The sequence below is a fragment of the Balaenoptera borealis genome, assembly GCF_965194805.1.
Source record: "Balaenoptera borealis genome assembly, chromosome: 7".
Taxonomy (NCBI): Eukaryota; Metazoa; Chordata; class Mammalia; order Artiodactyla; family Balaenopteridae; genus Balaenoptera; species Balaenoptera borealis.
Window position 1 is genome coordinate 63,784,738 of NC_138864.1, and position 24,350 is coordinate 63,809,087.

The 24,350-nt window shown below is 35.3% G+C and overlaps 1 long non-coding RNA gene across 1 annotated transcript in view; it reads right to left on the minus strand.

The window, feature by feature from the left end:
* Positions 1–11,321, minus strand: part of LOC309631799 — an 852,461-nt gene extending 841,140 nt beyond the window's left edge. The window contains exon 1 of the long non-coding RNA XR_014246558.1: positions 6,923–11,321. This is a non-coding gene — a long non-coding RNA (uncharacterized lncRNA). The remainder of the gene's footprint in view (positions 1–6,922) is intronic.
* Between the last annotated feature and the right edge of the window lie 13,029 nt (positions 11,322–24,350).

A 24,350-nucleotide genomic window follows, 5' to 3' on the forward strand; every position in this document is an offset into this window, starting at 1 on the left:
ACAAAAGCAAACATGACTGTGGCAGAGAAGAGAAAGACAATAGGGCTGAAAATGCACATCTCAGGAGTCAGAGTCTCTGCCAGTAATTTAACTGCCAAATTATTATTAGTGACCCTGTGCTTTTTACTGCAAGATTGAGGCAGCATGGGTTAGGGGAAAGAGCAAAAGTTTTGAATTTAGACAAGTCAGGAGTTCAGGCATGGCCCTGCCATCTGCTTGGTGAGTGAACCCACAGAACACATGTATCCTCCCAGAGTCTCTGTTTTCTCATTCGCAAAAAGGAGATAGAAACAATTGTACAATGTTATCTGAGATAATAAATGGAAGAACTATGAAAACCATAAAAGCACTACTCAAAGACGAGATATTATCATTATGGCTCAGCAACCAGAGTTTATTATCCCCAGTTGCTATGCACATTATCCAGTTAGTTACGCCATTCTAAGTGTGAACTACTGGGCCAGAGCACTTTTCCCTATGGGATAGGCCACATTACATTAGTATTTATTGATATGCAGAGAAAATACCTTGTAGATATATATATGTATGTATATTCTTTTTTTTTGAATTTTTGAATTTTATTTTATTTTTTTATATAGCAGGTTCTTATTAGTTATCTATTTTACACATATTAGTATATATATGTCAATACCAATCTCCCTATATATTCTTATAAAATGTTTGTTTGTATTCTGCTTTCCGAAATACATTTTTCAATAATTTGGTGACTTTATAGTTCTCCTTAGTATCTTAACCCTATTGACACTACCTAATGATATCTTTTTCCGGGAGATGTAAGAAATGTGGGGATACTGGAAAAGAGGAGATATAGTAAAGGAGGAAATATATTTGGTGGGAAATTCTCACAATAGCTTGTTTGTAACAAAAATGTTTAAATCATTTTTTCCTTAGAGATTTATTATTGGGGATCATATGTGTATGTGTTCTGGGAAAACCTACAGATTTAAAACTTCTTTCCTGAATTACTTTATGAAAATTATATCAATTACTAAATATTACATAAGCAAATAACAATGAGGAAAGAATTCATGCACAATTGTTTGTCAGAAGAGATCATTCAAATTTTTAAATAATAGATTTATTCAGGTTTTATACTAGAAATCAAGTCTACAATTCAGCAAGAAATGCTTTGTTTAAGGAAGAAGGAAATTGTTGCAATTGTAACTTTCAAGATCCTATTTCTTTCAAAGAAAATAGTTTTTCGTGACAAAGCCCCAGCATACCGAAAAAGGTTTACCTTATTGTTTCAGAGAAAAGTAATTTCCAGGTAAAATCTAAATACAGGTAACAAACTTTGTGAAAAATGGCCACAAGCTGACCTATTTTCAGGACTTGTGGAACTCCAGGTATGAGCTCTGAATAGGGAATAGAAAGGTCTGGAAGGAAACATAGCAAAGTTCAAGGTAACAGCTGACTTGAGAAGAGGGCAGAAAAGGGAAAAAGTGCAGAGATGGTGGTTGAACTTTATCTACAATGGAAAAATTTCATTTATATTAATGCAAGGACATTTTAAGTATGATGAAGGTTTTCACCTTCATTAATTTTATAACTTCAATTTTAACTCTGTTTTGCCCCTAGTATTTTTGGAAACTGCTCAGATATAAAAGCCCATGTAAAGAAAGATAATGATCATGAATAACCATATTTTTAATATCAGCACCAAAATAAATGTATCATTTTTACTACTCTTTCATTCAACTGTGAAAAATAGGCCTTGCATTTCTGCTGTATTTAAAAGTGTGACCTATTTCTCATGTACTTTCTAAGTGGGGAGATACACATGAAAATATTTCAAATATAGAAAGACTTCTGAAGTGAAACATAAGTAAAACAAATAAATATGATATAAAATGCTTTCACATAACTGGTCATGTCCCTTGATTGAGAGGTGCTCATTTTTCTTTAAAGTTTTGAATAGATTGCCTGGTATCACAAAATGACATACCACTGCATTTAATACTGTGACAATATCCCAAAGACAAATTCAGAGACATAGCATTTTCCTTCACCACAAATGCAGCTACAAAAACGAACAGCCAACAGCAACACTCTATGGCGAACACAGTGTGCTCCTGGTGTAGTCATGTGAATATCAAGATGAGATCAACAATGTAGGTTTCAATAATGATCAAATACTAAGGTGACATCTACAGGTGACTTCTTGGGTCCTGGAGTCTACCCAGTGATTGCACTGACCCTGTAGTGAAAATGTTCTCCATTAATATTAATATCAATCTTCTGCTTTGCAGATTTTATTAATGAGTGTGAACTTAGACCCAACACTGGTGGTTTTCTAAATGTGGAGATGAGACACTGGGAATACCTTTATAACAGTAATTGAAAATTCATGTGCACTGAAAAAAAAAAATCCAACTGAATAGCAAATTCTTTTGGAGTTATTCTTTACATATTAGAAGAATTCTTTGAACTAGGTATATTGAAAATTTTTTCTAGCTATTGCTTTTTGCATTTACTTATTTGTTTATTAAAATTATCAATCTAGAGATATTTACCAACTTCTTTAAACATCATCAAAAATGATCTATATGTTATATTTTGGTTAAAATCTGATCCTAGGTCTAGGAGAAAGCTATTATGAAGTACAAGGGTAAAAACTTAGGATACAAGGATTTGTCTTCTAGAGGGTCAAAATTAACTCTACTCAAAATTTTGTTAACCTTCAAAGGTTAACAAATTGTGAAGTAATTATGATTATTCTCTAAGGCAGTAAAGGGTAGCACAATATGCCACCCCAAAGTATGCCATTTCAGCATATTGATTATTTTGAGTTGAAGGCACTTGGGAAACAGGAAATGCAGGAAGAGGATTTCTCTGAACTCCACTTATTTGCCCGAAGACAGATCCTCCAAAAGGAATTCAATTGTCATAAATCCTCTCCCTGGGAGTTTCATCAACCAGGGAAGATTGACTCTCATCATAGGAGAGGAGACTAGAAGTTAATACTAAACCCTAACAAACTTTGTCACAAACTGTCATACCTCCCATCTATTCTGCTAAGTGCCCATTCATCTTTCCTAAAAATCATTTATTCTTCTTTAAGAGGCCTAAATTTCCTCTCCCCTTTCCCTATTAAGGTGATGTTTAAACCTGAATTCTAAGCTACCGCTCTGAGTTACTCATTTTTCCTGGGTATCTCTCATGTATACTTGAGTTGTACATATTAATAAACTTTTGTTTGTTTTTCTCTTGTCAATCTGTCTCTCATTACAGGATCTCAGCTAAGAACTCACAAGGGTAGAAGGAAAATTATTTTTCCTCCTCTATGGCAAAACACCAGAAAGGTTATAAATATTAAACAATAATATCACTTACATCAAGTGAGGTATGGGCTATATCTGACACAGCCTCTGAAAATTTCATTACCAGTTCTGTGTGGAAATAGGAATGGGAAAGTCAGTTGATAGGAAATCCACATATATCTTCATGGAATTTTCTTTATTTTCAATCAGATTTCTGCAACCTGTTCCAAGTGGCAACTTCTAAAATTAAACCATAATTATGCTTTGTTTATTGCAGGCCAATAAGGGGTAAGTGTATATGATGTTTTCTCTTTTCTGGAATCATTCAATAGCACACCAGGATCAGTTTTTAATTTATTATAATGGTAAAATATGCTCATAGTAAAAATCTCAAAACTGTTCAGAGGGTAAAAAGCAAAACTTAAAATCCCTTTTACCCAAAACAATCCTGCAGTTTCACTCCACACAGGTAAACACTGTTTATAATTTCCTGTGCATCTTTCCAAAACTCTTGTAAATTGCATTAATTTTTGTCTCCACAAAGGGTATAATTACCTAGTCTTGGACTAAAATGAAATCAGTAATGAATATGATGAAATTAATGTATCAATTGGCAACTTTCTTGTGTAGAATCTTTTGATTTTTTGTGCATACATATAGGCTATCTATGCAAACAATCATATAGGAAATAATGTAACTATCACAAATGATCCAAACTTACTAAAAAGTTTCCAGAAAATTGTTTATCCTCTAAAAAATCTCTCTCTTATAGTGGCAAAATTTAAAAATCACTTTAAATATTAAGTTTTTGAATATTTTGTATAAATATCTTTAATCTAAACTCTATTGGGAGACAAGCAATAACAACTGTTTGGGGATTGGATGAAATCCTGGCTGCTTTTAATGCAATTTGTGGAAATCCCGGGTGTGATGGATAAATGTTTGCCCACTCACACCATCTGCATCACCATTTAGAAAAAACTTAACAACAAATGGCAGTATTAATTCCAAAACACAGCCTCCAAATAGGCCAAAGATTTCTGGAGAGCAGTACAACTGGCCCAGACATTAGCAAATCTCTTACTGACATGAACAAAAATGTTCACAAGAAAGCAATTTTTATCCTAATGTAGGAAGAGAGGGGAAGGTACAGTAAGAAAGAATTACGAGAGCAGAGTGCACGGGATTTCTATTCACTTAATTATATATAATTTATCATTATTTGCCATGTACATTAATTTCAAACAGTTCTTCATACTGAAATTCAGGATTTCTCAAACTTACTAATAACTATTTCCCACAAATGCACAAATAATAAAACAGTAGTTAATAGGTATTTATTGACTTTCTATGGACTAAAATTAAATTACTTGAGAATAAAGACAAAATGATATATGATTAACAGTGCTAAAAGAGTTTAATAAACCTGGTCCCCTGCTAAGAAAAAAAAATTTACCAATTTTAACAGGATAAGGAATCTTAAGAGAATGCATAGCTCTGGTGATCTTTCCCTATCTGGGTCTGTAAGTTTTCTACAGCAAACACATTTATGAGAGCTTTTCCTCAGTTAACTTTACAGAGAACATATTTGTATATGAACATATGGACATATATTTATCCATCCCTCCTCCTTATTCTTTCATCACAACAAATCACAAAGAATCACCTGTAGCTGTTTGCTGGGGTACATATCTACCTGAGCCTTCAGAATACATCCTGTCCCTAGCAAAACTCACATAGACAGAGAAAAAAGTCTTAAAAACAAAACTCAGATGTGGAAAAATCAAGTTGTTTAAATCTTGTTTTGCCTCTGACTTCAAAGGACTCATACACGAAATAAACTTTGTGAAATATGAAAGGAAGAGAAGGATTTGCCCAAGAGAAGAGAAGGATAGGATCAAAGTACAAAGCTGTGAGAATGCCTGAAAAGCACTTCACTGCACTCAGAACTCTTGGCTGGGCGCTTTGAACAAAATCAAATTCACCCAGACTTGTCAACTAAGTGAAGAAGCAAGTGATGTTAATGATGGCATTTTAATTGTTTTAATGGAATGATTTAAGTTATTTAAGCATAAATAAACTTTTCTTTTCATCCAAGTCAAAGTAAACTGATATATATTTTCAATATTGCACATTTCTATTTGCCATTCATTTTGAATGTGCAGATTAATTAATAATTCAAGTATGCTTGGGGTAAAAAAATCAACATTTTGTGCTTGTTTGGATTTCTAAAAATAAATCAACACATATAAATAAGTATAGTCTACTTTAATTATAATTTAGCTATTCACAGATGTCATGTAATCATTGTTCCAGTAATGCCACTGTCATTCAAAATATTTTTTGAATTCTCTTTATAATAAAATTTTGGGTCCCTGACGAAAATTACTCCCAAACTTCCAATTTTTTAAATGGAAATAGATATTTTGTTCTGGCTACAAACTAGTATCTCCCTCAAGCAAAATTTTGAAAAAGAAATTTTAAAAATACATGTAAATATAATGAAAATAAAATCACTCACAATTCCTTTACCACATTAACTTTTTAATATACAGTGGATCCTTGAACCACATGGGTTTGAACTGTAAGGGTTTACTTATACTCGGATGTTTTTCACTAAATACGTATTACAGTACTACACAATCTGCAGTTGGTTGAATCTGCAGATGTGGAACCATGGATATGGAGGGCTGACTGTAAAGTTACACGAGGGTTTCCGCTGCACAGAGGGTCAGTACTCCTAGCCCCTGTGTTGTTCAAGGGTCAACTGTATCTTCTTCCAGAATGTTCCTACGAATTTGCCACATGGAGATACCATTTTACAAAATGGTATCATTATTTTACTTAACATATAATACATAATATACATAATACATATATATAATGCATATATAATATACGATATATACATATATATAGTTAGCAATATGATTTTTATATATTACTAAGACTTTCTATGTTAATAGATATGCCTCGTTAAATTCTTTGTTAATTAGCGAGTAGCATTTTACTGAATTGATCTAATACAAATTTTTTAACACTCTGTTTGCAAAAATACTTTCTGAAAGTCTTCCAAGAGGTTCTGAATCATAGGATGGGAAGGAAATGAGTGATCTGAACCAAACAAAATTAAAACAGTTGTAAAAGATCTTAATTGCAGGACTTCTCAGAGTTGTTAATATGCTAATTCAAAATGTTAACTTTCCAAAAGTGGTATATATTATGATGCATTTATAAAGCAAAATAAGCCACTGGATTTTTTTTTTAATAAAATCCTATTAATGTCCTGAATTACTCAAATACCATGTTATGTACCTGTAAAAACTTTGATCTCCCTACTGTTGTGTTTTTAGGTTTAATTTGATTAACTATTATTAATAATTCTTTGATAAATATTTTCAGATACTCAGCTTTAAGCATTTTTCTGATTATTTCCTTTAAACAAATTTTGAAACATAGAACTGCCTGGTCTGTTTTTAAGGATTTGATGTGTATCACCAAATTTCTCCTAAAGATTTTACCATTTTACATCCAGCACTTTCTGAGACTATTTCGCATAAACTAAGCAATATCTATTTTCATTCCTCAAATTGATTTTTTTTTCTACCTTATTCATTAGCCACCTGAGTCAAGAGCCTTACCTCTGGGACTTCCCTGGTGGTCCCGTGGTTAAGACTTCACCTTCTAGTACAGGGAGTGTGGGTTCGATCCCTGGCGGGGGAGCTAAGATCCCACATGCCTTCGGGCCAAAAAAACAAAATATAAAACATAAGCAACATTGTAACAAACTCAATAAAGACTTTAGAACTGTTCCACATCCAAAAAAAAAAAAAAAAAAAAAGCCTTACCTCTAAATGACTTTGGTAACCCCTTATGTAACAGACCACCTCGGCCTGAGAATACAGATAGGGTATAAGAAAAAATTAATCTTTGGAGTCTCACAAACTTCTATTCCCTCTTCCCTTATCTCATCCCTTATCACCACCACTGGTGCTATTTCATAAATTTAATTTCTGTGACACAGCAGGAAAGATACACATAAAGTCACACCTGTCTAACTTACCTAAGTAAATGGCATCATGATGACATTGCAAAAAACAAAAATTAAAATGCACGTATTGAAGGCTTTCAGATCCCTTAACTTATACCTGATAATTATACCTCCTCTACAAATAGTGCTAGAACAAATAGATAGTAAATCGCAAAGAAGATAATTCCTCAACCAAGAATTTCCAATCATTCAGGGAAAAACAATACTATGAAAGAGAGGCAACAGACTAAAAGAAATAAATATTATTTACTAATAAATATGAAAAATAAATAAAATATTAAAAATACTAAAATGGTAATTATAAAATAGTATAGATAAAATATTAATTAAAGATTAATAAACAGAAAGGGTACAAATAAACCAAAAATAACATTTGGTAATGTAGAGGAAACAATAAAACCTTAGAATCATAAGAGAATAATATAAACAACCACATGTCAATAAAATTAGATGAAATAAATAATTAGCTAGGAAAATATGAAATTAACAAAACTGACTAAAGAAATAGAAAAACTAAGTGGACTTGTACCATTTCAGAAATGAAATCAGTAGGCATCATATTATTACTCATCATAATAAGCACCATGCCCACAATTTTACTCACTTCACTAAACCTATAAGAAAAAAGTTAATCCTTACCTTATATATACAATTGTTCCAAATTATAGAAAAAGAGAAAAAGGTACCCAAAACTTTTATAAGGTTTTCCTAACATTGGACTCAAAATCAGACAAGGACTGAGTAAGAAAAGAATATTATGAACATACATTCAAAAATCTTGTACAAAATATTAGCAAACAATATAGCAACACGTAACAAATTAACATATTATGACTATTTATAGTTTGTTCAAGGAATGGAAAGCTGATTTAGCATGAGAAAATTATTTACTGTCATTGCTACATTAAAAATTTAAAGAATAAATTATTTTTATCATAGGAGTTGACGCAGGAAAAAATAATTTAAACTGTTTTGATGTCCATTCATACAAAACAAGAAAAGCTCTTAACAAACCAGGGATAATAGGGAATATCATATTCTATCACAAACCTGCAGCAAACATTATAGGTAATAGTGAGATAGTAAAACTAGCTTGTTTAATATCACGAGCAACATTAATTTGTCACCACTCAGAAATTTTTTAAATAGTAAGAATAGCTAAGAGTGGAGGGAAACTGGCACTGTCATACACATTCTCTGTGATACACACACGTGAGAGGGGAAATATGCAATGTCTCTTAAAATAAGAAAGTATGCTCACTTTATGACCTGGCAATTCTCTGTATTTCCCCATACTAATACTTGCGCATAAGAACAAAGAGGCCTGTACAGGGATGTAAATTGCAACATTGTTTATAATTGTTAAGAGTTGGAAATAACCTAAATGTCCATAAATAAAGGAATTGTTAATAAACCGAGATAGATCTACTATATTACTAAGGCAGAAAAATCTCTAAGACATATGGTTGGGGAAAAAAGGAAAAGTATATAGCAGAAAATGATGTAACTATGCTATAATTTAAATTCTAAAAGAAGAGCAACCAATATCATGTATTTTACAGGCATGCGAAAATGTACGTATATGCCTATAAATAGTCCTGGAAGAATCCTCACCAAACTGATAATAGCTGTCATTCCTGAAAAGTGATTATGGGTGTGGTCCTGGAAGACTTTAGCTTCCACTGCAATGACTGAATGAGTTGATATTAATATACTAAATGTGTAATTATACATAAATATATTTTTAATTATTGGAGGCCAATAAATAATATTTTCCCAAATTAATAAGATCTGAAATTTGCTACTTGAATTTTTAAGAGAATGTTTTCACTATGACAGTAATCCCCAAATTCCTTAGAAAGATGTTAAATTTGTGACAAGACCAGAGTTAGACTTATGACAAAAAGCTAAATACTAGACATACTAAACACTAGATAAGACCAGAATTAGCCTTAAAACAAAACAAACTACAGAGAAAACTTGGGAAATCGATTATGTCCCAGGTTTTCTCATCTACAACATTTTTTAATCATAATGAATTCCAGACTATGAACTGCAGAACCTTCTTTACTGAGCAATCCTCTTCCCATGTGAAGCTACTGTCGGTTCCCCAAATTTTCCTGGGAAAAAACTGTAAGAATTCTCATTTGCTATAGAACTTTTAGACCCAAATTTGACCCAAACTCCCAATGAGCACACATCTTCACCTTAGCCCAGAGTTAGGAGCAAGGTTCTTGGGCCGCTGGATAGCATGGGTACTGAACAGGAAGTGAAGGGTTCCCCCCACCCCCACCCAGGAGCATCAGGCGCCCAACCTGGGGGACATGGGCTGCGCTAGGGAAGGGAAAGTAGAGTAGGCTGGGGTGTTCACGAGTAAATACTTGCGGGCTTCCCTGGTGGCACAGTGGTTAAGAATCCGCCTGCCAACGCAGGGGACACAGGTTCGAGCCCTAGTCCGGGAAGATCCCATATGCCGCAGAGCAACTAAGCCCGTGCGCCACAACTACTGAGCCTGCACTCTAGAGCCCGCGAGCCACAACTACTGAGCCCACGTGCCACAACTACTGAAGCCCACGTGCCTAGAGCCCATGCTCTGCAACAAGAGAAACCACCACGATGAGAAGCCTGCGCACGGCAACCAAGAGCAGCCCCCGCTCGCCACAACTAGAGAAAGCTTGTGCAGCAACAAAGACCCAATGCAGCCAAAAAAAAAAAAAAAAAAGAGTAAATACTTGGCAAGCTGGGTTGGACTGAAGGAGGAGATGCAAGGCGCCTTGGCCTAGGGCTAAACTCTTGCCAGAGGCTGTTAATTAATTTTAATCATTTCAGAAGCCATTTTGCTAATTTTTTGGTTTGTGCTTCACTACTTCTAATAAGTAGTGCTGACAAATTAAGATTAATCCCACCCCTGGAGTTTTCTGATTTTTTTTTCTCCTAAATGAACAAGTTAACATCATGCAAAAGGCTTTAACACCTAAAAATAATCCCCCTGTTGAAAGAAAGTAGCGCAAGTTTGCCAAAGTCCACACTAACTGGCATAATTGCATTTTATCCCCTAGTATTTTGAGCATGATCACCGCCTCCACCTCACCTTGCCTCCGTGACAGTCAGAAGGAAACTATAGCAAAATCACTCCCCATAGTTATAGTGGATATAAAAGCAGGATGGAAACTTCATGACTAATTACACACAAAAAAATTATATAATTAGCTAGATGAGATTAAGAAAGAATGTGTATGTATATGTTTACCCAAGCTTATTGAAGTACTAGACCAAAAATTTGAGTTAGTTGCTATCAATAAGTGAGAGAATGAAAGAATATCTATTTAAGACTGAATGCTAGGCAAGTGAAGGCTAAATTGATTCATGATGGGTTGCTGTCGTTGGCTCAGTGTCTTTGTGTTCCTTGGATAGCCATTTGGAATCCATACAGACAACTGGACTTGAATAATTTACATAATAGTCAATGAATTCTACTGACTCTGAGGGTACAGTTTGATGTATTCAAATATAAAGTCAGTCATGTGGAATTGCTTCACCAAAAATAATCTATTAAAGTTATTTTAAATGGTGTGGCCACTGACGAGTTGTATTGACCACCTTTAACTTATATATATTAAATTTAATTTAATATTTTTTCCAATAGTTAATTTTGCACTATCCAAATGTCATTACCTTCTTTCTTCAAAATTTGGCATCTTGGGCTTCCCTGGTGGCGCAGTGGTTGAGAGTCTGCCTGCCAATGCAGGGGACACGGGTTTGAGCCCTGGTCTGGGAAGATCCCACATGCCGCGGAGCGACTGGGCCCGTGAGCCACAACTACTGAGCCTGCGCGTCTGGAGCCTGCGCGTCTGGAGCCTGTGCTCCGCAACAAGAGAGGCCGCGACAGTGAGAGGCCAGCGCACCGCAATGAAGAGTGGCCCCCGCTTGCCACAACTAGAGAGAGCCCTCGCACAGAAATGAAGACCCAACACAGCCATAAATTAAAAAATAAAAATGATAAAAAAAAAAAAAATTTGGCATCTTAAGTTCCATCAATTCCTAGTATCGATGATGTTCCCAACTGAAAGAAAAAAATATTAAAATTCCCTCAATAGATACGCATTTCCTTTAAAAAGATTCATTGTTCCTTCTGTGAGCACAAAGTAGGACCCTTTTAAATCTCTGAATCAAAAAGGCTTAACTCTCTTTATCTCAATTTAAGAGTTTGACCAATAAACCCAGGAGAAAATCAAAGATAAGAACTAAGTAAACATAGCTTCCCAAAGCAGTTAAAATTACATTTATTTTCACTTTTACTCATTCTTGCTATAAAACTTCCTTATTGCCATTTGAGCTGAGAAAACTTTCTGAATAACTGGGCTCAGTATAGGAATTGCCAAGAGTTATTCTATGCACTAAAACAAAGAAATGACTTAGAAAGAAAGGGTTTCCATTCCTGCTAGGCTCTAAGTCCTTCTGTGGCATTAGACTTTCCATGACTTTACAAAATAAACATGCTACAACCTGTATTCAGAACTGTCTTTTTAATTAATGAATTTCTTACATGGTATAAAATGGCACATAAAACCTAAACACTTTTATCTCTGGAGACCTTTTATTAACACTTCCTATGTCAGGACTAACTTTAGTACCTATAGAGAGAATTAAAAGCCTTAGGTAATCTCAAGAGAAGGGAATAACTTCCCTGTTAAGTACACATTTGCATGCATTAAAATTATACAGGCACCCATATGCCAAAGACAGAAACTGGATATCTACCTCACACTATTCAAAAATACTAACTCAGAGTGGATCTTAGGCTTAAGTGTAAGAGTTAAAACTATAGACAATATCAAAAGCACAACTGACAAAAGAAAAATTAGGTAAATTAGACTTAACCAAATTTGAAAACTTTATTGCTGTATAAAATATTATGAAAAAAGAAAACACACAGAAAGAGAGAAAATATTCATAAATTGTGTGTCTGATAAGGATCTAGTACCTGGAAAACAAAAAGAACTCTTATAACTTAATAGTTTAAAAAAAGACAAACACCCGTGATTAAAAATGGGCAAATAATTTTAATGGGCTTTTGTCCCCAGAACATATACCAATGGCTAAGAACATGATAAAATGTTCCACCTCATTTGTCACTAGAGAAATGCAAATCAAAACCATGGTGATATATCACAGTAAAATGCAAATCAAAGCCACAGTGATTTCATAACCACTAAAACAGCTATAATAAAAAAGACAGACAATAAATTTTTCATGATGCTGTAGAGAAGGTGAAACCCTTATACATTGCTAGTGACATTATAAAATGGTACAGCCACTTTAGAAAATAGTATAGCAATTTCTCAAAATGTTAAGTTACCATATGACCCAACAATTCAACTACTAGATCACATAACCAAGAAAATTGAAAACATGTATTCGCACAAAGACTCGTACATGAATGTTGATTGTGGGCATTATTCAGAATAGCCAAAAAGTTGAAACAACCCAAATGTCCAAAAACTGGTGAATGAATAAGCAAAATGTGATCTATTCAATGAAACATTATTTGTCAGCAAAAAAGAATGAAGTATTAATACATGCTACAGAATGAATCAACCTCAAAAACAAGCTAAATAAAAGAAGCCAGTCAAAAATGACCATATATTTGTGATTCCGTTTCTATGAAATGTCCAGAATTGGTAAATCTATAGAGGCAGAAAGTAGATTAGTGGTTGTCTAGAGCTGGGCAGCAGTAGAGGAGAGGGGAAGGGAAGGGGGCTGGTGGAAAGTGACTGCTAAAGCTTACATCCTGATACTGTGTTCTAGATCATGCAATGTTGCATACATGGAATTCAATTCAATGATATATCTGGTATCCCTAAAATTTTGTCACTCCATCATACACAAATTATTCTGCTATTCAACTATCAAACAGAACCAAATTCCTTTGCTATGGGAAAAAAATAAAAGCCACATTTATTCCTAAATTATGTGCTGAGAATATTGTTGGAGAGAAAATAAAAGAAGGCTAATAATGTTATATGACAGGGGTTATTATGGTATAAGGTAGTGCGGTGGTCTTTTGGAATCAACATCTTGCAGAGACTTGGGGCTGAGTTAGCGGGGAATACTTTTGGAATGTATGAATGTAGTCATTCATCAGTAGGTACAGATGATTTGCTTGTGCCAGTTGCAACATTGATGTGGCTGAGCCCAAACTGGATCCAGATATGTCTGGACTGATAGATGATGGCTTTGGCCCCAGAGAGAAGTAAGGAGCTCTGTGGAAGAAATCCAAAGGGAAGAGAGCATTAGGCATACCAGATAAACCTGATAACCAAGTATAGCTCAGGAAGGCAGAGCAAAGTTCTCTGTGGTCTCTGTTACTGTGATTTGCCTTCTGGTCCCATCTCCCAAGAATCTATGTCTGACATCCATGACACAGAGTAGATTGTAGGTAAAAGCTGAAGAAAACAGATATTTTTACCAAGAAGGGAATCATGCACATTCTGATCTTATGTCTTTACTTTCCTCATCCGTGTATGTCTACACTCAAAGGATAGGACAGTGTGTACAGCTCACCATCATTTGTGTAAAAAGTACATTTATTTATATTGTATCTGACTGTATATATATATTATATATATATATAATATATATATATAGAATAACTCTGAAAGGATTACCAAGAACTGATAACATACATTAACTCATATGAGGAAACTTTGGGGTCTGGGAATAGGTGAAGAGGGAGATTTTTTGTACTTTTCTTTTGTATATCTTTTGTACTTCTAAATTTTGAACTATATGGATATATTATCAGTTCAAAAATAAATTAAAATTTAAATTAAAAGGTGCCATGTATATGTAAACACATATATATATATACATATACATATATGTATGCATATGTTATATAGAAATACAGATATATATATCCCCTGGAACAATTCTATTTACCTGAAAATACAAGATAATCAATTGAAAAATTATTAGAATCCATATAAGAACTTACTAATGTGGCTACTTAAAAAATTAGTTCACAAAAATCAACAGATTTCCTATATTACATATATATGTATAATGCAAAAGAAGAATTGTGACTATTTGAAAAGACAACACATCTATAAAATAATAGAAATAAATAAAATGTTCTGAAACAGGATCTAGGTAAAGAAAACTTGAAAATTCTAATAAAAAAATTAACAGGTTCTACTCCACAGATGCTTTCCCTCAGACTCTTAACCCCTCTTTCAAGGAGCCCCGTGCTTGTGAGAGCCCCTCAAAGAACTCTCTGTCTCTCCACCTCCTCCCCCAGAGGCCACACGAGCTCCTTACATCTCCGACCCTCGGAGCACACACCCCCCTCAGCCGTGTCGCCTAGTTCCCTCTGCCTCCCCCCCATCTGACTCCCCCCACAGTCACTGACACCCTCCGACCCCCATCCTGTCCTGAGGGACTCCCCAGCACGAGCGGGGTGGGAAGGTGCTGAGAGAGCTGTGGTGGCAGCGGAAGGGAGAAAGTGAAGCATCCCCTTGTGCACTCTTGCACGCTCACTCCTGGGCTCGGCTACGACCACCAAGCTTGAGAAGGAAGAGGAGCCGAGCCAAGTCAAGCCGAACGAGCGCAGAAGTTTTAGGCTTATAGAACAATTGACCAGAAACTACAAAGACCTCAGAGGAGACTTTCAAGATGGCGGAGGAGTAAGACGTGGAGATCACGTTCCTCCCCACAAATACATCAGAAATACATCTACATGTGGAACAACTCCTACAGAACACCTACTGAACGCTGGCAGAAGACCTCAGACTTCCCAAAAGTCGTGTGGCTGCCAGGGTCTTCATGATCCAGCTGGGTGTCAGGTCTGTGTCTCTGAGGTGGGAGAGCCGAGTTCAGGACATTGGTCCCCCAGAGACCTCCCGGCTCCATGTAATATCAAACAGCGAAAGCTCTCCCAGAGATCTCCATCTCAATGCTAAGACTCAGCTCCACTCAACGACCAGCAAGCTACGGTGCTGGACACCCTATACAAAACAACTAGCAAGACAGGAACACAGCCCCACCCATTAGGACAGAGGCTGCCTAAAATCATAATAGTCAATCAAGTCCAGGAAGCACAGAGAGTCCCATAGAGGATAAATCCAAGGAGAAACACACCAAGACACATATTAATCAAACTATCAAAAATTAGACACAAAGACAAAATATTAAAAGCAGCAAGAGAAAAACAACAAATAGCATACAAAGGAATCCCCATAAGGTTAACAGCTGATCGTTCAGCAGAAACTCTGCAAGCCAGAAGGGAGTGGCAGGACATATTTAAAGTGATGAAAGGGAAAAACCTACAGCCAAGGTTACTCTACCCAGCAGGGATCTCATTCAGATTTGATGGAGAAATTAAAAGCTTTACAGACAAGCAAAAGCTAAGAGAATTCAGCACCACCAAACCAGCTTTACAACAAATCCTAAAGGAAGTTCTCTAGGCAGGAAACACAAGAGAAGGAAAAGACCTACAATAACAAACCCAAAACAATTAAGAAAATGGTAATAGGAACATACATAGCGATAATTACCTTAAATGTAAATGGATTAAATGCTCCAACCAAAAGACATAGACAGGCTGAATGGATACAAAAACCAGACTCGTATATATGCTGTCTACAAGAGACCCACTTCAGACCTAGAGACACATACAGACTGAAAGTGAGGGGATGGAAAAAGATATTCCATGCAAATGGAAATCAAAAGAAAGCTGGAGTAGCAATTCTCATATCAGACAAAATAGACTTCAAAATAAAGACTATTACAAGAGACAAAGAAGGACATTACATAGTGATGAAGGTACCAATCCAAGAAGAAGATATAACAATGGCAAATATTTATGTACCCAACATGGGAGCACCTCAATACATAAGGCAAATGCTAACAGCCATAAAAGGGGAAATCGACAGTAACACAATCATAGTAGGGGACTTTAACACCCCACTTTCACCAATGGAGAGATCACCTAAAATGAAAATAAATAAGGAAACACAAGCTTTAAATGATACATTAAACAAGATGGACTTAATTGATATTTATAGGACATTCCATCCAAAAACAACAGAATACACCTTCTTCTCAAGTACTCATGGAACAGTCTCCAGGATAGATCATGTCTTGGGTCACAAATCAAGCCTTGGTAAATTTAAGAAAATTGAAATCGTATCAAGTATCATTTCTGACCACAACACTATGAGACTAGATATCAATTACAGGAAAAAATCTGTAAAAATTCAAACACATGGAGGCTAAACAATACACTACTAAATAACCAAGAGATCACTGAAGAAATCAAAGAGAAAATCAAAAAATACCTAGAAACAAATGACAATGAAAATACAACGACCCAAAACCTATGGGACGCAGCAAAAGCAGTTCTAAGAGGGAAGTATATAGCAATACAGTCCTACCCCAAGAAACAAGAAACATCTTAAATAAACAACCTCGCCTTTCACCTAGAGAAGTTAGAGAAAGAAGAACAAAAAAACCCCCAAAGTTAGCAGAAGGAAAGAAATCATAAAGATCAGATCAGAAATAAATGAAAAAGAAATAAAGAAAACAATAGCAATGATCAAAAAAACTACAAGCTGGTTCCTTGGGAAGATAAACAAAATTGATAAACCATTAGCCAGACTCATCAAGAAAAAAAGGGAGAATACTCAAATCAACAGAATTAGAAATGAAAAGGGAGAAGTAACAACTGACACTGCAGAAATACAAAGCATCGTGAGAGATAACTAGAAGCAACTGTATGCCAATAAAATGGACAACCTGGAAGAAATGGACAAATTCTTAGAAAAGCACAACCTTCCGAGACTGAACCAGGAAGAAATAGAAAATATAAACTGACCAATCACAAGTACTGAAATTGAAACTGTGATTAAAAATCTTCCAACAAACAAAAGCCCAGGACCAGATGGCTTCACAGGCGAAATCTATCAAACATTTAGAGAAGAGCTAACACCTATCCTTCTCAAACTCTTCCAAAATACAGCAGAGGGAGGAACACTCCCAATCTCTTTCTACGAGGCCACCATCACCCTGATATCAAAACCAGACAAATATACTACAAAAAAAAGAAAATTACAGACCAATATCACTGATGAATATAGATGCAGAAATCCTCAACAAAATACTAGCAAACAGAATCCAACAGCATATTAAAAGGATCATACACCATGATCAAGTGGGATTTATCCCAGGGATGCAAGGATTCTTCAATACATGCAAATCAATCAATGTGATAAACCATATTAACAAACTGAAGGAGAAAAAACCATATGGTCATCTCAATAGATGCAGAAAAAGCTTTTGACAAAATTTAACACCCATTTATGATAAAAACTCTCCAGAAAGTAGGCATAGAAGGAACTTACCTCAACATAATAAAAGCCATATATGACAAACCCACAGCCAACATCATTCTCAAAGGTGAAAAACTGAAACCATTTCCACTAAGATCAGGAACAAGACAAGGTTTTCCACTCTCACCACTATTATTCAACATAGTTTTGGAAGTTTTAGCCACAGCAATCAGAGAAGAATAGGAAATAAAAGGAATCCGAATTGGAAAAGAAGAAGTAAAGCTGTCACTGTTTGCAGATGACATGATACTATACATAGAGAATCCTAAAGATGCTACCAGAAAACTACTAGAGCTAATCAATGAACTTAGAAAAGTTGCAGGATACAAAATTAATGCACAGAAATCTCTTGCATTCCTATACACTAATGATGAAAAATCTGAAAGAGAAATTAAGGAAACACTCCCATTTACCATTGCAACAAAAAGAATAAAATACCTAGGAATAAACCTACCTAAGGAGACAAATGACCTGTATGCAGAAAACTGTAAGACACTGATGAAAGAAATTAAAGGTGATACCAACAGATGGAGAGACATACCATGTTCTTGGATTGGAAGAATCAATATTGTGAAAATGACTGTACTACCCAAAGCAATCTACAGATTCAGTGCAATCCCTATTAAGTTACCAATGGCATTTTTCACAGAACTAGAACAAAAAATTTCACAAATTGTATGGAAACACAAAAGGACCCCAAATAGCCAAAGCACTCTTGAGAAAGAAAAACGGAGCCGGAGGAATCAGGCTCCCTGACTTCAGACTATACTACAAAGCTACAGTAATCAAGATAGTATGGCACTGGCACAAAAACAGAAATATAGATCAATGGAACAGGATAGAAAGCCCAGAGACAAACCCACACACATATCGTCACCTTATTTTTCATAGAGGAGGCAAAAATATACAATGGAGAAAAGACAGCCTCTTCAATAAGTGGTGCTGGGAAAACTGGACAGCTACACGTAAAAGAATGAAATTGGAACACTCCCTGACACCATACACAAAAATAAACTCAAAATGGATTAAAGGTCTAAATATAAGGCCTTTAAAACTCTTAGAGGAAAACATAGGCAGAACACTCTATGACATAAATCACAGCAAGATCCTTTTTGACCCAGCTCCTACAGAAAGGGAAATAAAAACACAAATAAACAAATGGGACCTAATGAAACTTAAAAGCTTTTGCACAGCAAAGGAAACCATAAACAAGACCAAAAGACAACCCTCAGAATGGGAGAAAATAATTGCAAATGAAGCAACTGACAAAGGATTAATCTCCAAGATTTACAAGCAGTTCATGCAGCTCAATAACAAACAAACAAACAACCCAATCCAAAAATGGGCAGAAGACCTAAATAGACATTTCTCCAAAGAAGATATACAGATTGCCAACAGACACATGAAAGGATGCTCAACATCATTAATCATTAGAGAAATGCAAATCAAAACTACAATGAGATATCATCTCACACCGGTCAGAATGGCCATCATCAAAATATCTAGAAACAATAAATGCTGGAGAGGTTGTGGAGAAAAGGGAACACTCTTGCACTGTTGGTGGGAATGTAAATTGATACAGCCACTATGGAGAACAGTATGGAGGTTCCTTAAAAAACTGAAAATAGAACTACCATATGACCCAGCAATCCCAGTACTGGGCATATACCCTGAGAAAACCATAATTCAAAAAGAGTCATGTACCAAAATGTTCATTGCAGCTCTATTTACAATAGCCAGGACATGGAAGCAACCTAAATGTCCATCGACAGATGAATGGATAAAGAAGATGTGGCACATATATACAATGGAATATTACTCAGCCATAAAAAGAAATGAAATGGAGGTATTTGTAGTGAGGTGGATGGAGTTAGAGTCTGTCATACAGAGTGAAGTAAGTCAGAAAAAGAAAAACAAATACAGTATGCTAACACATATATATGGAATCTAAGGGAAAATAAAGGTCATGAAGAACCTAGTGGCAAGACGGGAATAAAGACACAGACCTACTAGAGAATGGACTTGAGGATATGGGGAGGGGAAGGGTAAGCTGGGATGAAGTGAGAGAGTGGCACTGACATATGTACACTACCAAATGTAAAATAGATAGCTAGTGGGAAGCAGCCGCATAGCACAGGGAGATCAGCTCGGTGCTTTGTGACCACCTAGAGGGGTGGGATAGGGAGGGTGGGAGGGAGACGCAAATGGGAGGACATACGGGGATGTATGTATATGTATAGCTGATTCACTTTGTTATAAAGCAGAAACTAACACACCATTGTAAAGCAATTATACGCCAATAAAGACGTTAAAAAAATCAATAAATAGAAATATACCTTGTTCTTGAATATAAAGACAATATTGTAAAGATGGCAGACATCCATGAATTAATTTATAAATTCAGTGTGATTACCAACAAAAGTACAAATGAAATTTAATATTTTGGAATGTGACAAGAATTCTGTGGGGAAAATGGAAAATAAAGATGTGGAAATATAAGCACGTTAGGATAGCTAGAATAGACTTGGGGAAAAGAAAAAAGAGTAGTGATGGAGAATTAGCCCTTTAATGTCACACATTAAAATATGACAGTGCTTCAGGAACAAAGTGATCATCAGGGTAGAATCCCAAATGGAGCCAAATGTATGTGAAAAGTTAGTATATGTTAAAAGTGCCTTTACAAATCAGCTGGAAAAGGTGGGATAAATCAATAGTGAAAATGAGAAAACTGGTGTGGAAAAATCTAGACCTTATATATAAAACTATTTCCAAATGTGAAATATTTCAAAATAAAATATGAAACCCCAACTATCCTATGGAAACAATGGGCACTTAGGAAAAAACTTGGAATGGGAAAGGCCTTTCTAAACAAGACATAAAATCCAGAAGTCTATAAAAGAAATGATTAATAGACTTGCTTTCATAAACATTACAAATTCCCACATGGCAAGAAATTTAGCAAAGTCAGAAGATGACTAAAACACTGGGAGAGTTTATGTACAACACATGTAAATATGTTTTAATTGCCTTAATACACAACAGTCCAACAACCCACCAGAAAAACAGGCAGGGAGCAACACTGACTCAAAGCAGAAAAAAGAAAGACAAATAGACTATATATATCTGGTACATTTTTTCACTTTTTAATATGACAAGCATGAAAAATATTGATAATACATAGTGTTGGCCAAAGTGTAGAAAATTAGGACCTATCATCAGTTCTGGTATGAGTGAAAATGGTGCAGACTCTTTGGAGAGTAACTTGGCAATATGTACATTATCTATCAAAATTCTAAATGCAAAATCTCATTCAACAATTTTGCAGAGAAACACATATATATAAGCAAAAATGGAAGTAGAAGGGATTCATTTCTGTATCTTTAAAGCAAATATAAGAGAAAATGTGGATGTCCATTTATATAAAACTGACTAAGTAAACAAAGATTATACCACTGTTAAACAGAGTGAAATATATCCAAAACTGTTATGGAAAAACATCTCCAAAATTAAATGTTAAGTTAAAATGTCATTACATATATACATTTTTTGGTTAGCAGGTATTTGATCCTGTCCAAAACATCCATAAGACTTTTGTTCCATGACTAAAGTTCCTTGAAATTTGGTGCTATCCAAAACATCTATGAGCATGATGCATGTCAAGTAGTTTTTCTCCGTGTGCCAAATGTCTCATGGACATTTTAGACCAGACTAAATGTCCTGCAAGGCATTTTCACAGATACATGTACAGTGTGTATAATATATTTCTTCTTATGTAAAAATATTTTAATGTATTTTTACAACTATGCCATTTATATATTTTACATATATAGAAAATTCTGGGAAAATGCACAAGAAACCATTAGCAATGGTTGCTTCTGTGACTGGAATGGGGTTGGAAAGCGGTGGTTTAGGATGTGTGGGAGACTTTTTTCTCATTGTACATGTTTGCACAATTTGAATGTATTTACCAAGTAGATGTGTCTTTTTAATTAAAATAACTATTTAAAAATAGATAATTTATTATTTGAAAATGTAATAATATTTGACAAAATATCTTAATTCCTTCCCTATTGCAGGAATTGTAACCCAAAGACAGTTACTGGCAACCCACAACTTGCCATCTGCTCTAATTTCTGACCATTGATCTGCTTTTATCTAAGGTGATTTAAAGGCACTGGTGACCAGGAAACAGATCTGATCTTTTACTGCCAGTTTCTATCACCTCAAAGGTCAGACTGAAAGGATGATGCAACTAACTAAGCTTGCCATGCAGCAGCTAACTGGAGGACTCTGACCATCGTATCCCACTAGGTTTCTGATTGTTTAAAAAGTTATTACCCAAGAAGAGCCCATTCTGCAAAATAAGTAATGTGGAATAATTTAAGACTTGCACTTACTATTGTTATTAACATTTAGCTGGGAAGTAAAAGGACACACAAAAATATAATGCTCCTCTGTACTCATCCTGCAATCATGTGGGCCTAAAAAGTTAAACTGCCTTTGGAACTAGGCATAAAAACCATGATAAACCTCTGAGATCTAAATTTAGGTGATGGGATAGTTCTGATCCCAAATCCGAGTTCAGAGACCATGTCCATGTCCAGAGAGACAAAGATCCTCAGTGTTTTTCCCAGGGCCATTTTGTAAGAGTGAAAACATTAGAAGCATCCTTTCTAGAAACACTAAGTATTTGATCTTGCCTCCTTAGAATTTCTAGAGTAACCAAGCAGTTTTTGAAACTGCTGAGGAGAAGCCTTCTGATATTTGACCCCTGATCAGTATAACACCAAGAAAGTCTCAGAGGAAGGTATCCTGATTAAAACAATATGTTTATCATAAATAAACAATATGTTTATTTTATCATAAAAAACATAACAATATTTACCTTTGAGAAAATAAACTGGAATACCAGGGCTGAGGTAGCAGGCGAATTTATTTTCATGGTATACCCTATTACCTTCTTTAACTGCTTTGAAATATATATATATATATATATATATATATATATATATGAATTTTTAGAAATAATAGTAAGAGTGGGCTTTTCAAACATGAGGACAGTTAAGTATTGTGGGATGTTATGCCAGAAAGCATCAAGCTGATCTTTGTGCTTCTATTTCTTTTACATGCCTCTTCATTTCTTGATGGCTCCATTCCTACATCATTTAGTTGTGAGCCGCAGTGATTTCCAGGATTAACTTAGAAATGCTTGTATCCCATCTTGCTTTATACATACATAAAAGTACATAGAAGGGATATTGTTATATCCCTCCACACACACTAGGTTCCCAGTACGTGTTTTGTATGTTAGATAAACTAATGACTGAGTAATCCCAATATTGATTCCTGAGGAAACCTATAGTTAACATTTATCCATAAAAGGACTACTATCAAAAAGAACTTACCACCACTACCATTACCATTATTAAGAAAGAAATAAAAAGCCTCACTTACTACATGCTTACAATTTTTAAGTGAGCACATGTTACTATTTTTCAAATCAAATATCCCTTTGAGAATCTGCTGAAAGCTATACACCCACTCTGTGGGGTAGGGTGAGGTGGGGAGGATCATATAAGTGTATTTACACACAATTCTGTGTATATCAGGGCATTCATAGGGTATATCAAGTCTTCCCATGGGCCACTTCAGTCTCAGTAAAACCCAGATTAACACCATCTATTGAAACCAAGTCTCTGTATATCACAAAATGTCAATCTCAAGTTAAAAATATCTAGATTCTTGGGGCTTCCCTGGTGGCGCAGTGGTTGAGAATCTGCCTGCTAATGCAGGGGACACGGGTTTGAGCCCTGGTCTGGGAGGATCCCACATGCCGCGGAGCAACTAGGCCCGTGAGCCACAACTACTGAGCCTACGCGTCTGGAGCCTGTGCTCCGCAACAAGAGAGGCCGCGACAGTGAGAGGCCCGCGCACCGTGATGAAGAGTGGCCCCCGCTTGCCGCAACTAGAGAAAGCCTTAGCACAGAAACGAAGACCCAACATAGCAATCAATCAATCAATCAATCTTTAAAAAAAAAAAAATCTAGATTCTTGTTAAAGATCTTGTTAACGGATTCTTAAACATCCAAATATAATAAATCTCAATCACAAGTAAGTCTACAAAGAAGAAGATTGATTTAAAAAAAAAATCAATTAGTTCTTCCCCACTAAATGTAAAAGGGAGACTTTTTCTGTGTGGGAAGGTAAGCAAATAGTTTGGGGAAATAAATATTCAGTAAAAGAAGTGGTGACTGAGATAATCCTGTTTTAAGAAGTATTATGCTGTCTTACAAAACAAACATTTCTGAAGAGCCACCTAGAAATTAATCTTTTCTCTTGGGATTATTTTGTATTACTTATCATGCAGTAAGATTGCTAATCTTACCCTTCTGTGTTCACAAATGGGCTATAACTGCATTTTGCTCTGCAAATTCAAGGTTTAGTGAGTTGAAACTCCTGTACATCCATCACCAGACTTATATTCTAGGTTAATGCAATGCCAGTCAAAAGGCAAAAATGTAAAACATTGCCAGTTCTCTGTGAAATATGCACTGATTTAAGTTTATTATTATATTAACAGATGATGAGATTGCCTGGGAACTGAAATCCATATCTTGAAACAATTGCTGT